Source organism: Trachurus trachurus (assembly GCF_905171665.1).
Source record: "Trachurus trachurus genome assembly, chromosome: 13".
In the NCBI taxonomy this organism is placed as follows: domain Eukaryota; kingdom Metazoa; phylum Chordata; class Actinopteri; order Carangiformes; family Carangidae; genus Trachurus; species Trachurus trachurus.
Window position 1 is genome coordinate 26,651,860 of NC_139892.1, and position 17,986 is coordinate 26,669,845.

Here is a 17,986-nt window from a genome sequence, read left to right on the forward strand (position 1 = left end):
TGCATCACCTGCTTTCAGCGTAACTGGAGGTTAATAGTCATCCCTTTGGTTATCAATCTGTCCCAAAAGGTAACACCCCTGGAGACTCTGAGCTAAAATATTTCTACACCAAAATACCAGGGAATAAAGACAAATAGTTCACCACGTACGCATAGCCTGTTATTCCACATCATTGTATTAAAGTCATTATGCTCTACAAAGTCAATATTGGGTTGAATATGACTTCATTAATGATAAAGCAACCCACACCAACCTGGCTGCATCTTATATTACACATTGTGTAACCCTAACCCTGTATACAGAATAATGTATACTTGGTGCCGATGCTACTTGGCATTTAGCCTAATATAACCTCACTTTGTATCACTGTGCACTGCTGTTGCTGTCAGTCTTCCCAACTGTTGTGTATTGTGGTGGATTACACTTGTCTTACTTGGTGTGAACTTGGATGCAGTCACAATCTGATTAAAAATGTCAGATTTATGTTTTTTCATTAATACATTATGCAAACATTAGAATCTTCAGTGGTATTACAGGTTTCCCCCTATCTGAGTTTCACGGAGTAAATCGTTTTCCATTTTCCCAAAACACCACAGTTATAACCCTGGGTAATTTCAGTTTAGTCATTCACAAGAATTCAGCTGAATATTAGAGCAGAAGTAAGCGATCCGGTCGTTTTGGCTAACTTCCTGTCAGCGGATGGAGTTAGCAGTCCCCGCCCTCATCCCTACGTCACCACATGCACGTGCGTCCTCCTTAGTCTATGCAACTGCCCCCTAGGCGTGCACACACAGAGAGGACCGCCCCTTTATGCCGTTCTCTCTCCTCATTGGATAAAGGTTGTAGGATACAAGGAAAGTTTTCTCCTCGGCTTACAGCAGAGCAGAGTGACTGACAGACCCGTGTTTCGGACCAAACACTATAAGTGATTGCCGTCGGAAGATATAACTATTTAAAGCAGATATCAGTGGAATGTTTTTGTTAATATAAGTCCTAAATGGTCCTATTTTCCGTCAGCAATCACTTACATGAAGTATTTCAGCCTAAACACGAGTCTCTCCGTCACTCTGCTCTGCTGTAACCCGAGGAGAAAATTTTCCTTGTGGGATACAAGTGTTATCCAATGAGGAGAGAGAACGGCATGAAGGGCTGTATGTGCAGCCAAGGGATGCGCGTGAATGTGGTGACGTAGCACGAGGACCAATTGATGCCTGACAAGGGCGGGGGCTGCTAACTCATGGTGCGTTCAAAGAAACTCGTACTCTGTGTTTTTCCTTCCTGTGAAGTCATACCAGTTCGATCTGGTACGAGTTCACGGGTCGGAAGTTACGAGTGGCCGTTATAGGGAACTTTCACAGACAACAGGATGGTAAAAACACGAGCTACGGGTTACCTGGAACGCTACCAAGTCGTAGTTGTGACTTGAAGCTGTAACTTACGGTTTCAAAAGCCTGCCTTGAACGCAGCATTAGCCGAAACGGCCGTGAAGCTGATATCTGCTTTAAGATTTATATTAACACAAACATTCCGCTTACTTCTGCTTTAAGCTCAGAGTTTTCCAAGTTTTGATCGCTCCCTCCTTGAGCTGCATGTCCTACAACAGAATCCTATTTCAGTCTGAAACACTACCAGGGATGCAAAACACAGTCAAAATACTAGTTCTGTGGGACTTTGCTAGAAGCTGACACCAACAAGTTTCCTGTTCAACTTAATTGATGTGGGTACACAAGCATGCTACACTGATATCTTGTTTAATGAAAAAATACAATTAGTTTTCAGTACCTGTAATTATTCATCAAAGCATGATAATGCATCCAAGCTTGGAGAATTACTTCCCAGTGCATGTTTAACTACCATAAGACACCTCCAAGGCAAAAAAAAAAAAAAATAGCTGTAAGAAGATAGATGGGCAGTGAAGTGAATACTAAAGCAGCAAGTCTACAGTCTTAAAACAAACAAAAATGTCATATGAACAGACAGAGACAGAGGACAGAAGCTGAAAACATCCAAACTTTGATTTCAGTGATTTACAATGACAAACACTCCCTACGAAAGGCGACGGAGTAAAGCACTTTATATGTTAATAAAATGTGTTATAGTTTTATTTCTTACATTGGCTGCAGTTCTTGTGTATAAAGTACATCCTTTACAACCCAGAACAGTTCAACCTTGAACTGTTCATGGCTATACATGATACTATATACATAATGGGAGCATATGAGGTAAGAACAGTTTAAAAGGTGCTAAACAAGAAAATAATGACAGAAAAAAGCATATCCAGAGTGATTTTCCTCGGCATCGCATATGACTGCATACAATCATATGAATGTGGAGCAAGACGGTGCTCAAAGAGACTGTGTTTATCCAGCAGAAATCCTGGATGAATTAAAGTTAAAAGGAAAAAATATGGATAGCAATGAATTTGTGTGGGCAGCTTGTGGGTTGGAAGTGACAGAAACAGAACAGGTATTATAGTTATTGTTTTTTTTCCTTTTCTCTGGCACTGGTTTTATTTTTCTTATGCCATTCTTTACACAACATATGACAGAAGTCAGCAATAAAAGGACATAATTTTACATAGTTTTCAGGTAGAGAAATACAATAGAGTTTTGGGAACATGTTGAACTTATGTTGAACTTCTGGCATGCTGCAGAAAAGTTCCTTTGTTCGACATTTTTGTTTCAAAAAGTCAGTTCGGGAGATCCATTTATAATCCACAGACAAAGGCACTATTTACATAGAAGTAAAGGAAAACTGCTTTTCAAAATAGCTTTGCAGCAGAGAAGTTGACAGTTTGATGTGGAAATGAAATGCTAAATCGTGTGCAGTGTTCCTGTAGGTCAGGCAAGGAAACTCAATAGGCAAATAAATGAGCAAATAAAATATAAAGAAGACAGAGGAATTCAAAATTACTTAAAAATTAGATGACTAAAGGTTATACAGTTAAACCACATAATATCTTTGAAGAAATTAAAAAAAAGATATTGGCAGATATAAAAACAAACTGAGAAGCATCAGTTGTGGGGCAAAAAAAAAAAACATACAGTGTTTCCAGGTGTCATGGCTATGGCAAGGCTTCAGTGTCAATACAAATCAATAAAGAGTTGCGGAGACCTCAGCCTGTCAGTTCCCTCACACAAGCACAATCTCTGAGCATTGTAACTCTGAATCTGTGTGCATACTGCTTGATTAAGATTAAGATTATGTGTTTTTTGGATGGGGACCAAACTTTTGATTGTGTGTGGACACAGCATCACAGCAGTCTGTAGAGGAAAGACATTTTCAGAGGAGCACGTTTTCACAACAACAGACATCTCCCGACTCCAGCTGTCAGACAGGAGCAGAGTCAGCTCTTCTGTTTGGGGATTGAAAAAAGAAAAGAAAAAGAAAGACCCATTTATTTACATCAATCACACTAAACAAAAGCATAAGGCAATGGTTTTGGAAATGCATTCATCCAACAGCATAATTAGTATACATTTTCTGTGTCTCAAATTGCTGCTGATTTCAAAGTCTGTGGAACTGAATATTACCCAATTCCTCGTCAGACAATTAGGTTCAGACGGTTTTGTGATTTACAAGCCAAGAACACCCAACAGTGCCTTTCTCAGTGCATTTTCCTCAGCAGCAATCCCCCTAAAATGCAGCATATTAAACTACACATGCACTCCTATTGTAGCAGGTCTCCTCAACACAAAATGGATATGTATGACAATTAATAAGAAATTAAATTAGGTGTGGCAATAGGACCCAGGCACAATGCAGACAACCTCCTTCTGTTGGGGATCAAATTAGATGTCAGGGATCAGTGTGGTGAAATATTGCCAGCCGTAGCTCATAATTCCTCTGAAAGAAGGACACCACTTCTCCATGAATGCCACCAAAGTGAGAAGGTTAACATCGGGCAATAAAGGGAGCCAGAGAGAATAGGAATGAAGCTAATGAGAGGCGATAAGATTCACTCCAGCCTTCAATTTCAAGGATGGAGGAGCTGGGATCTCAGAAAGGACCAGAGACTGACATGAGGAGCGAGATCTTTAATGAGAAACATTAGACAAGACGGAAGAGGCAATATGTGTGTGTGTGTGTGTGTGTGTGTGTGTGTGTGTGTGTGTGTGTGTGTGTGTGTGGCAGAACACACAGCATTTGCTGAGCTCACCATGGATCTCTATATGGAGCTGAGATTTCCCAAATGATTTGTCATATCAGCCCTCTCACGGCTGTTATGAGCAAATACTCACTGTAGCCTATACTCTCACTTGATAATTTGCAAGAGTGGTGTGAACGGTATATATAGCTTGACGTCACATATGCTGTTTTCGCTTGAGGACACAAGGAGGTAAGCAGAGCCTGTACCGCCACACTCAGGGTTTTTTGGCAAAAAACTCATTTCTGAATTTCAGGCGAGTCAGCCCCTTCAGAAGAAGTGAATTGTTAACACCTGACCTCACAATATAACAAGCCAAATGGTTTAAATCAAGCAGCTGGGACTCAGGGGACAGCATCAAAGAAAGAGGGTGAGGAGGCTGAATTTCTACAGATCCCCAGTGAGGGGAAGTCAAGGCTCCTCTAACAGAAACAAGGAGATGATTGTTAACGTTAGAGAAAAAATAATCACACTGGCCTCCCAGTATTAAAAAAAGCACATAACCTGATGGCTAACTCAGGTCATTACCCGCTTGCACGGCACATGGTGATGACATTATTTCACTTTTGGACACAGCGCCTTCACGATCCCACTGTGTGTAAAACTCGCCCTGTGATATTCTGTCTGATTACGATGCAAATCAAAAGGTTTTGAGTTCAGAGAATCAGGCAAAAATAAGGGTTGCCAAGATGACCAATTCAGTAATATCTTTAAAAAATGTTTTAAAAGCATGCATCAGATATAAATCTAGATTTGGTTTCATGTTGGTTTTATGTCATCTGAAATTACATTTGAACCATCTATTAACAAAAGTAAGACTGAATGCTCCTGAAAATGTCAACTGGTGTAGCTACCCACAAAAGAATGACACAATGACAATTTTGTTAAAGCAGATATCAGCTTCACGGCCGTTTCGGCTAATGCTGCGTTCAAGGCAGGCTTTTGAAACCGTAAGTTACAGCTTCAAGTCACAACTACGACTTGGTAGCGTTCCAGGTAACCCGTAGCTCGTGTTTTTACCATCCTGTTGTCTGTGAAAGTTCCCTATAACGGCCACTCGTAACTTCCGACCCGTGAACTCGTACCAGATTGAACTGGTATGACTTCACAGGAAGGAAAAACACAAAGTACGAGTTTCTTTGAACGCACCATGAGTTAGCAGCCCCCGCCCTTGTCAGGCATCAATTGGTCCTCGTGCTACGTCACCACATTCACGCGCATCCCTTGGCTGCACACACAGCCCTTCATGCCGTTCTCTCTCCTCATTGGATAACACTTGTATCCCACAAGGAAAATTTTCTCCTCGGGTTACAGCAGAGCAGAGTGACGGAGAGACTCGTGTTTAGGCTGAAATACTTCATGTAAGTGATTGCTGACGGAAAATAGGACTATTTAGGACTTATATTAACAAAAACATTCCACTGATATCTGCTTTAATACTGAACAGTCATATAACCACTGCCTTTCCCCCTAATTAATTGAATAATTATGTACAAATTTGTCAAGAAAACAGTTGCATTGCAAAAGTGAATTACATTTGAGTCCAGATTTATTTTCCTGTATATAGTCAGATTTTTATGAAAAAATACCAGTTACACCACTTTACATTTGTTGCATCACATCATTTACCTGAATACTGTTTGACAAAAATCCACATCAAACACATTCTTTACTCAACATTCAGATCTCGAACTCTTAAACACTGATCATAAGTGCCCATGTCCATTTTGTTGTACTGTAGCTATCCACAACCTTTCCCGATGAACCCATGAAACAAAAACAATCATTCTCTGTGAGGACAAGAAACAAAAATGGGTCCAGAGCTATCTGACCAGACATACATTCTGTCTATATTGGAGCACAATATAAATAATCAGAATCAAAACATGTTTATTTTCTTTTTTAGTATCTGAGAACCTATGAGCTACAGACACATCCATGTGGCAAAGGAGAATTTGCAGCCCTGTAATTATATAATTTTAATGTGTTGGGAATGCTGTTTTAACTGGAATGTGATAATGAAGAAAAAGTTTTACTTTAAGCTGTTGCCCTGTTAAATTCCTTTTTACAAGTACTTAAGCCCAAAACAGTGATCAATTTGAACCAGTGAACATTTGCATTAAAATAATTAACTTAAGAGGCACATAATGTCCTCCATTAGCCCCAAAGGATGCATGAATGCCTTGAAGATCTGTATCCAATTGCATTCAGTAGAGTGCCGACAATGTGACTGAAAATGTCCATTATAAGGTATCTCATAACCTGCTCAGTCAAGGCTAACTGTTTTCAACTCAGGAAATGTTACTCCCATTAAAATGCTACCTTAACATTCTCTTATTTTAGTTCACCTCACACGTGTCAATGGGGAGAAAATGTTGGTGTAATTACCAGAAGAAGAAAACTGTTAGGTGTTTTTTTTAAGTATCTTTCTTTAATTGAGAGGGGGATTGCCATGCAGGGGATGCCAGAGTCAGGACACGATACGGGGCTGCAGCGAGGACTGTAGCCTTTACATATGAGGCACCTAGCTAAACAATGCCCCAACTGTTCAGTTTTTGTTGCTGTGGTATCCATTAGTTTCACGGGTGTGTCCAGACATTTTTAAATGGTTGTGACTTATGGTGGGGTGGCATGAAGCGTGAGCATGAGTGCCTGTGCACACACATTATGTATGCACACGCAAACACACAGGTTTCGGCTATACCCAGTTTTGTCTGCAAAACCCATACTACTTCAATTAACGTTGCAAGAAAAACTATAGCACGAGTCAAAATACAGGAGTGGCAACATACATTTGTGATAGAGAACCTCAATATTTTATTCTTTAAAAAAATACTTGACAGAAGCCACTGATTAGTTTATATGAAGAATGCTGAAAATGAACCTTATTTCCAATGCACATTACAAATGAACTTGTTATCCATACTGATTCTCATTTTAATCACACTAACAACATTTTCTTAAGTTACTGATATGTTTATGTAGAAAAATGGAAAACTCTTGCCTTTTTAATTAATCTTGCACAAAAACAGACACAAATATTTGCAACAATAAGTCATTGCCGGATATACACTCATCTGCTGTAGGCTATTATAGGCTACTGCTCTGTGTAAAAAGCCAGGCAAGCAGGTCACAGATTTTTTTTTTTCTCGTAAATGAAATTGTGCAATCATAGGCCCATAAGCACATCAAGTAGAAAAGTGAGGCTTTTAAATAGTTGCATCAAGGAAAGAAATAACACCTGCAGACTGTCTCTGAGTCACAAAATGTATTGAAAAATACAATGTTTTGATCTCAGCAGGATTTAAATAAAAACTACCAATGAAATAATTCCTACAAATTGTATAAAGAATCCACATAGGCCTAAACACAAGAGAAGAGTTAAAAAAAAAAAGTGAAAATGTGTAGCCTAGGCTATAACCACAAAATGTTAAGTTATGGATAATGTAGGCCTATTATGCATAAACCCTGAAGAAGCACAAGTCATGAATCAATTCATAAATAAATCTTGTTTTTATTGATTACCGGTAGGTGAATCTTCATATTTCAAATGGTAGCCTATAAATGCAACTGTGTGCAATACAGCCGTCAGTGACTGCAGTGAACGCAGCCTGCAGGTGAAATGCTCTGTTTACCTTAACTTACATGAACGCACCTTTTTAAAAATGGCGGGCCTTTCAAGTCGTTTGTTTCCCTCTGCACCGCCATGGATGTACTGTAACTGCTTACACACTGACAAAAATAGAAACGTATCGTGGCGGAACAGTTCGGAAGCCGTTCCGCATCCAGTGTAATCTCCAATGCTGCTTCTAACACTTGGTGTTACCGCCACTGCTGCTGGTCTGTTATTTAGCTAGCTAGCTTGTCGAGGACAATCTAATGTCAGTTCAAGAAGAGATGCTTTTGCTTTTTATCACCTACGTTCGTTCAAGATGCAGTCGTTCAAGGACCAACAACATATCCGTCAGCCACAGAGGTGAACTTGAAGCCAGCCATTGAACAGCCACTACAACAAGGTAGGTCATGTTAATGCTAACAGGAATTGCTGTTGGCTCTGTTAACCTCTATTACTGCATATTAAGCTAGAATCTGAATCAGAAAACCCTTATTGTCCCCTGCAAAAAGCAGTGGAAATTCTTATTTGACGTGTGCATAAAAGAAACATAAGTTAAGAAAAAACACAGTTTAACATCCCTATTTAGATCTTTCTGTACACCTGTATCACCTCTGGTATGCGGCGGCTCATAGTGGCCTACAATGATGGACTGAGGTTGTCATCGTGTTTGGTGGTAACACGCCGTTAGAAAACACTGGTGGGATAGCCTGCTTATGAATTATGTGGTGAGTTTATTATGTTGATGGCGGATGAGATGAATGATTTTTTCGCTAAGTTTGTCCTTGCTAAAGGGACCCTGTAGCTACAGCCTGAAGAGTTGGAAAGAGTTGTGGAGTGGATGTGAGGGTTGTGTTGTGCTAGCTGCTGCAGTCTAACTTGCTGCTGTTCTGCTGGTTGTTGCTAAATTTACTGTGGTGACTGAGCTTAACCAACCACTCAAATTGTGGACCAGCAACCATTAAGCAACCTTACTTTTGTATAGTTTGTAATTTGTCTTACAAAAAGCACACGATACTCACATGAAAATGTTTATTATAAACTTTACATCCCTATTCCCTGTATCCAGTTTTAATTTGTATCAGTGATTTTTTTTTTAGAATTAGTTTTCAGACACTGTATTTATTTTTTAAAGGGATAGTTCAACATTTTGGCAAATTGGCCCATTGCCATAATACCTATAGTTTTAGGAGTAGGTTCCTTACCTTAAATTGTTGGTGTAAGCTATTTTTAGAACGGCGGAGCAGAGGTGTGAGCTGCACACATGATCTGATATCACCAAGTAGTAATTAACAGCCCAGGAGTGCTCTTATAACCAACCGGTTATAGGTTTAGGTTTAGGGTTAGGGTTAATCCTGGGCTGTTGTTTACTTGGTGATATCATATCGTGCGAGCTGCACAGCACAGAGCTATGCTACGGAGGCTAATGGGATTTTAGTTTCCCTCATCAAACTCATCAAATATAAAATGCAGTCTCATTTGCCTTGAAAGCTCAGTCTCGTAACGTTCCATTATTATCTCATAGCGTGGTGAATGTGGAGGTCACAAGAGCGTTTTGGAGTTGTTGGATTGTGTATTTTGGTCATTTTGACCCTAAATCAGAGACCTGGCTGTAATTGACGTTTGTCTGGTCATCGGAGGCTGGTGATCAATAAAATAATAATATTATTATTTTTTTAAGTATAATTATTTTTTGGCTTTTTTTGATAGTACACAGTGAGATAGACAGGAAAGGGGGAGGCAGAGAGAGGGGGAATGACATGCAGGAAAGGTCTGCCCGACGCAGGATTCGAACCGGGGACGCCTGCGTTGAGGACTGTAGCCTATACATGGGGCGGCCGCTTTACCCACTGCGCCATGCACCACCCTATCAATAAAATATTCTTGAATATCTAAAACAAAGCACAAGTTGTTGTTGGATGTAGCCTGTCCATATTGTTAAATATCACGCTGCTGGCTTGCTAACGTCAGCACGCATAACGTACTGGTATGCTACAGTATATTGTGCATGATTACAGTTTCTTATCTCCCTATTACTCTAATCTTTCCTGCTAATCGCTCAAACAAATGATTAATTCCTAAATTAATATCGGTATTCATTTAAGATACCTTCATCAGTTACTGGGGACACTAAACATCACCAATCCAGGTATTTATGATGCTGTCATAGAGAGTCAGCATCCACGGATCGCATCGCAGACGGAGTGTATGGAAATTTCTGCTCATCTCAGTTCATGTTGACCGCCTTACTGATGATGTGTGCAATGGCTTTACTACTACTACTACTACTAGTAATAATCACTGTGGCAGACAAGTGGCCTCACAGGCACATTGCTGCCCCAAATGGTCCGTTTTACAACTCAACTGAATGCTCTATGACTTAAAATCTTTTGTCCAAAATTTATCCCATCACAGTGGCTTGTGACCTGATCAATTTCACCCACCACTTCATACATTTACCCACATTTGGCCAGTGGGGGGTGCTAATTCCCCACTCTGGTTATGATGCTTTAATGATGTCGATTCAGTATACTGTGGTAGTGTACTAGTGATTTTTTGTGTTTTTTTTGTGATTAGTATGGCATGATCTGGTCAACTTTATCTCACTGTTTTGAGCCGTTTCTATTAAAGCAGAAGTAAGCGATCCGGTCGTTTTGGTTAATGCTGCGTTCCAGGTAGGCTTTTGAAACCGTAAATTACAGCTTCGAGTCGCGACTTACGACTTTGTAGCGGTCCAGGCAACCCGTAAATCGTGTTTTTCCGTCCTGTTGCCTGTGAAAGTGCACTATAACGGCCACTTGTAACTTCCGACCCGTGAACTCGTACCAGATCAAACTGGTACGACTTCACAGGTCAGAAAAACACGAGTTACGAGTTGCCTTGAACGCACCATAACTTCTTGTCAGCCGATGGAGTTAGCAGCCCCCGCCCTCGTCATGGATCTATTGGTCCTCGTCCCTACGTCACCACATTCACGCGCATCCCACACAGCCCTTCATGACGTTCTCTCTCCTCATTGGATAAAACTTGTAGGATACAAGAAAAGTTTTCTCCTCGGCTCAGATCAGAGCAGAGTGACTGAGAGACCCGTGTTTTGGTCGAAACACTCTATGTAAGTGATTGCTGTCGGAAGATATAACTATTTAAGACTTATATTAACACAAAAATATCGCTTACTTCTGCTTTAAGTCTCTTTAAGCTTTCTGATGTATTGTTGTGTTATCTTAAAAGGTTATCAAGGTTGTTGTCATGCAAAAAGCACGCAATCAGTTAATGCTTTAACCCACAATGACTGTCACATAATATGTAGTCACACTCATATATTCAGCAAAGCACTGGGAATATTTCACTCAAAACTCATTAATAGGTTTGTGTGACAGCTCACTTTACAGTTCCTCATATCATAATTAAACTGCTGAGAAACCAATTTACTTATCAAAATTAAATTACCACACAAAATTATGGAAATTTATGAATAAATCTGGAAAAAAAGAAAGTGACAAAAAAAGGTTAGGTTTAGCGTAAAAGTCCATTGATGACACTAGAACACAAAATTGAGCAGTGAGTAGAAAAATACGTGGGCCTACTAAACAAGCTTATTCAATGTCATTGTCTCATAAGCAGCAGCCAACTGTGCTACTGCTGTCTAGTCTTTGAAATGACGCAGCCAGGCAGTTCTTCCTCCATTGTCCCAGTAGTGTCTGTTTGGCTGTTGTAACAGCCAAAGTCAGAGGTGATTGCTCTAAGACTGCAAGGGAAGCTCTGCTCCCTTTTAATATGTCAAAAAATAAATGGTCAAATATGTACTGTTGTGTTTACATTTCATTTACTAAATATGCGTTCAACTCTGAGACGTGTTTGTTCCGAATCAACCGCAGGTTGACTGACGCGATTTTCTTCTTATTGTCACAGTATTAGGCCTGTTGAAGCTCAGCCTCCATGGACTTCAGTGGGACGGGAAAGAAACGTTTTTTTCACTGCAGCGAAACTAGACAGTCAATGCTGCGATTTTGTCCCTCCCACAGACGCTCAGCGTCTCTGGGAATGAACGGAGCAGTGGGTTGGTCTGGACACTGTGTTTCTGTGTGATGATTGGAGGATCTGTCAAAAGGCTGAATCTTTTTTTGACTAACGGATATTTTGAAACCTACATGGAGGATTCTTGAGTTCAGTCCCATTATAGATTTTGCAAGTGAAATCAAGAGACAAGCTGCAGCTCATTTCTTGGTATTTGCTTGGCGATATAGCCCATTTCCATTGTACATACAGTATCATACACAAATTTTATACGCTGAAAATGAGCTTCCCCTCTTTGACAGACCAGCAGCCGCCACTGGCAAAAGTCTCTTTCCTGAGGGGGGATAAGTCAGAGTCCTGGAGCTCAGTGGTTCAGCCCAAGACAGACATTTTCGCAGAGGCACTGTTCCAACAGTCCTTCTGTTGTGTGTTTTATAGAGCTGCTGCCTGTAAATTCTGATGTTGAGCCTATATTTATATGTTATCTGTGATTTTTGAAAACTACTAATTGTAAAAAACTACAAATTGTAAATCTCATGAGCAGAGACTGTCTATGCAGCTTGGCGAACATGCATTCAATGAGATAATAATTAAGTCTGGTGCTTCAGGTGGAGTGGTTGGGATGAGTCTCTCCATCTTAATTCAACACACAGTAGCCTATATTTCTGACAACTGTTGTATAGAGACTTTATTGAATGGCCTCATGGTGGCCCTCACAGTAAATGTCTTATTGTGTCTGAATTCTACTGCGCTGAACAGTGTGTGGGTGTAGCAACTGGTGAGCCTAGATACAATCAGAATATAAGATTTTTTATACATGAATTTGAGAATAAAATAACCCAAAAGGTATTTCAGTAAAACATTACATGAAGCCAAAAGCGTTTGAATAACAAGTTAAAAGTGGCAATGAATGACTCTAAGAAGAACACAAAATTTTCCCCAAATTTTCTAGGTTTGTATGGCAGAACAATACACAAAGCTTTGACATGCTGCTTATTATGTAGGCTAATCAATAAAATCTGGTGAAAAGATGCTCTGATGAGTTGTCAGCGTTGAACAACACACTCAACACAATATCAAGGTTAACAACAGTTTTTGTTTTTTTCAGCTAGTCGCACAACGGTACTCTTTACCCTTCTCACCTGTCTGGCCAAAAGAAGACATCTGTCAAATGCCTCGCCCTCTCCTCAGTATTTGTCATTTCAAATCGAACTCATGAATCAGATTTTGTGGAGATGAAGGGATGATTAGTATTTTTTTGAATTGTTTGAACAAATTTTAATTCCCATGATTTGTTCATTTGCTTGGCCATGCAAAAGACTGATACAGTTTCAAAGCTCTTTTTTTATCAGCTCAAGTCAGTATGTTTACGGATGTTATGGCCAAGTGGGAACATACAAGGAAAAAGATGGGACCTAATGCTGAACCCTGCGGGACGCCGCAAGTTATGTCTGGCGAGGAGGATGATAAACTGCCTACAGTGACAGAAAAGGTTCTGTGGGAAATGTAGTAGCTGAGCCAGCACATTGCTGTATCTCTGATACCCACGGAGAGCTTGAGGCAGTCAATTAAAATTGCATGATCTACAATCAAAAGCCTTACTGAGGTCTAAAAGGATTAAGATCGAACATTCCCCGGCATTGACTGTTAAAAGAAGGTCATTTGTGACTTTAAAAAGCTCTGTCTCAGTGCTATGTCAAACTTTAAAATCTTATTGGAGTTTAAAAAAAATGTTAATTTTTATCCCCCCCAAAAAAGAGCAACAGGTTTAAATAATTCTCTCTTTAAACCTTTAAAAACAGGGGTGAGCCATTGGGATGTTGAGGTTGTTTGAAGCAAGTAAATGTTAGATTGGACAGCAAAGTGCATCAGAGAAAGTTTGAATGGTAGATTAACAAAGAGCGTTGAATGAGGCTCTTGCATCCAAATCCATGTTGTTAACCTTCCACAACCTTCCTTTTGAGATCATGAGGCCTAAATATCCAAGGGAATAACCTACTGAGATAGAAAAGCTGCAGTGAGGAGAAGCTCATGCTTGCAATATTTCATTAAATAATAGTGAGCTCTCAGTGCCATAACTGGCCTAGTGGTTAACTATGAAGCCTCTTTCTCTCAGCAGGACACTAGAATTATGACAAGTCTTTCGTTTTGCCATAAAAGACAGTTTAATAACCTTCCATTTAAGTTCATCTTGCTCTCACACTTTAGAGACCTCCTTCTGTGGCCTCATTTTACCATTCAAATTTGCTTGGCTCCCTTGAAAGAGGTCCATTACAAAGACTGACATATGATTATCTCCATGAGTCTCAAGTTCAGGTTTGTAGAATTAAATAGAATGTGTTTTAGTTAATCTTTGTGAAAAATTTACAGTGGTTAATGAGGTCATAGAAGGTGCATTAAACAGCCATGAAAACGCTGTATGAATATTCTTGAATAGTCGCAATCGCAAAACAATACTGACAAAGTAATTACTTTCATGTGTGTATGCCTGATAGTAATAACCCTGAGGAAGACCTGAGAATATATTCACAGTGGCAAGGATGGGCTGGAGGAGCGCTGCACCGTGGCGTTACGGCCGCAGCATGGGCTCCTCCGTCTGTCCTGGTTGGGGTGGTCCCTGTGGCGGCGAGACTTCCTGGTGTTGAGGGCTCCCCAGGAGCTTCCTCACCTGGTTCCTCAGTGCCCAGCCATATCACATTTTAAAGAGTGTGTGAGTGAGTGAGTCAGGTCGGATCTTTTAACCTTCAACCTGTAAAGCACATTGTGTTACATTTTTTGTATGAAAGGTGCTATACAAATACATAAAGTTTAAGTTTGAGATCACTGACAAGTCACTGGTTAAACTAATTCATTGCATCTGTTTGACAAGGGTAGAAATAAAAAATCAACATGAGAAGGATGGCTATAGTTTCACATTAGAAAGCCAGTTTTGACTTCTTACTACCTGACATGATTTTAATAAATAGGTTTGATATTAGCTAATGTCTTATTAGCGTGCTCCTGTCATCACCTTCATAATCATCTGGAAGCCTGTTTACTTGTTCTCCCCCAAGACAGTGTAGTGAATGAAACCATCAACTTAAATATAATTACAGAGGGAATTAATTAGATGATGTTAGATGGGTGTCCCTGACTAAGAATTTTCACAGTCGAATCTGATTCGTCGGTCAGATTTGCCTTTTAGTTGTGGAATCATGTTTTCCCCTCATTGATTCATGATCTCATTCGCATCTTTTTCTGTTCTGGAGAAAAGAGCTTAAACAACCAAATAAACAAATATAATTCTTCCTTTGCATTTAGATAACAATAACAGGACAGTCTCCATCCATCCTTTTCCTTATCTCACTCATTAGGCTTATGTGCAAGACATGCATCACTGTCTGTCTTTTTGGGGAAAGTGTAGTGATGAGTATATGAGTTGCTGTGAATTAATGAGTGTGTATGGCGACTTGTAAGTCCCATCTTGGTGTGGGCATGATGTGTTCATCAGTGCTTGCATAGCTGCTTCAAGGGTTGAGTGTCACCATTGACAGCGCTGTTTTTTGTGTGTAGTTGGTGTATGTGCATGCGTGTGCAGGTTCTGCACGATCGGTATAGAGAATGCGGCTCTCAGTTTTAGGAGTGTCATAAACAAATTTTTTTCTCCTGATAACTCTATCAACGTTTTTTTCGATTATAGTCAAACAATTAATTATCGACTAATATAGCGATTATTTTTTGTTTGACGATTATTCATTAACAAAAAACAAACAAACTGTGGTACGCCACATTTGTTTTCAACAAAGCTGGCAAGATGGCAATCTGTGGAGCGACTGAGGTGGGTTACTTTAACAAGAGGTTACCCAATTACCGGGTGTGTTTGTGTTGTAGTGCTGTAGTCCATGTTTCTCGCAAGACAAGATCTGGGACATTGGGTCAGAGGCACTGATCTAACAAGGTTAGTGTTCAGCCAAGAGAGCCTCCTTTCTGCCTGTAACAAATCATTTAACCATCACAATTACTCTGTAGCTGTTTAATTAAGGTGCAAATCTTGAAAAGTCCCTTTTTTATTTTATTTTTTGCATTTGCTAGGACTGTGCGTCTCTTGGTCTGTGTCTTGCTCTTTTCACACTTGGCAACCAGTTCCAGAACTGTTCTGTGACTTTTGTCCCTGACAAAAGTGAAAGTTGTACAACTGTATAATACATTTGATAAAGGCTAACGGGCAATGGTGTTTTCAAACTGCAGCTTGACGAAGATAACACCAGTCCATAGGCACATTCAACAAATGAAATTTGCACTTTCTTGCAGCAACCTCTGTGTTGACCTTTTAATGTCCAGTCCCTGGTGGGGACCAGGCCAGACAATAAGTGGCACACACATTTTTTTTTTTTTTTTACAGAAACCAATGACTACCGTATCTACATGTAGTCTCAGTCAAGATTTAATAACATCCCTGGACTAATCCAAGAGAGAATGCAATTGACATTTATTTTTGATAAATATATAGGAAAAAAAACATTTAATATTACAAACAGTAAATCTGGGGAAATCAGTTTGAATGGGTCTGATGAAGCTGCAGCTAAGCCTTCAGGCTCATGTTTACATAGCACATAACTGTAGAAGGACAGGATGAATTCACAGGCAGTATAGCCGAAGTTCAGTGGTATATTTTTTTGCTTTCTTCAATTTCTTATATGTTGTTTAAGACATTGACTTATCTTAGGATTCTACAAAAAATAATGTTCTATAGATGTTGTTTGTCTATACCTCATTTTGTTGTGTGTAGGTCGACTCAGACAGATGGAACAAACTGTAAAGGGAGGATTATACTGAGAGCTCTAGGGTGTCACTTGTGACTGTGTGGCAAAAATCTGTGCAGGTCTACATTTTTTACTCAGAAAATTGGTTGAGAATTGTTTAGGGAAGTGATTAAAAAAATGGAACTAATAAGCAGAGTTGATAACGGCACTGGGATCAATAAAAACTCATCAGCCTGTGTTCCTACAGTGATGGGCTCTGGAGGTACAGGTGACTCGAATAAATATTGAATGAAGAATGGAATGCCTCAACAAAACTAAAACTTAAATATTACATTTTGCCTGGGCCTCCACAACATATTTCCCCCATTTATCAGATGAGTTTCACCTGACTGTGTCAGAGTGTCTCTATTCTAGTCTTCTAGTCAGTCTAGTCTAGTCTTAAAAGGCCATGTTCACATCACTATGTGCTGCATGTCCCATTGTGTGACAATAAACATGTAAATGAGAACAGCTTTACTGGGAATTTAGCTGTATTAAAATAATGAATACATGAGCATAGAGAGTAGGAGAGAAGCCGTTCAGAAAAAGAACTGAAACCAGCTGACATGAAGCAGAATGTGAATAGGATGCAGTGATGTCAGTTGTTCACTGTGGTGCCACAACTGTTTTCATCTACGGCATCATTTTCACACATTGACCATACATGATTCAGTCAGATACCAAATTTTACTGAGTCTAGTGCAGGCCTCAGCAACCCACTAATGTCTACTGACTCCAAAGTGATGACTCATTTGTTTGCACATAATTTGTGCACATCTGTGCAAGCAAAACAAACATCTTAGCTTCATTAATGCTGCTCAAGTTATGTCAGATAAATAAATTGCATTCACTTCAGACGTAACAGAACACAGATCTTTGTTTTGCATGGACAAATGTGCACAAATAATGTACAAACAAATTAAACCACTTTGAGGCATTTGTACCAGACATATTGTGTCATAATTTCTCACATGCAAAATGTCTGTAAGATGGCCAACCTGAATAATTAATGTAGACGGTGCAGGTTTCCCAACAGCTTAGAGCTTTTTGGATCCAGGGACCCCTTACAGGGGAGAACATTTCCCACTCGTAATCTTCAGACTGATTAAACATACTGCCATTTGTACCCCTAAATGCCTATTTAGGTTTTAAACTTTTCAGCCTATATACTTATTTTATATATTATGCTTCATATTCAAATTATTGGCAGACAACTGAACAACATGATAACAGTTATAATAATTAATATGATTATAATTATTTGTATTAGGCTCCATCAAAATCTTATCACGCATACATCCTACATTCATACATCACTCACATCCATAGCTCATTAAATTAGTGAGAAGGATGAGCCTGTCTCTCACAACACAGTTTCTCTGTTCTTGGTGTGATGGATGACAAACAGGCTCTAAAGATCATCCTCTA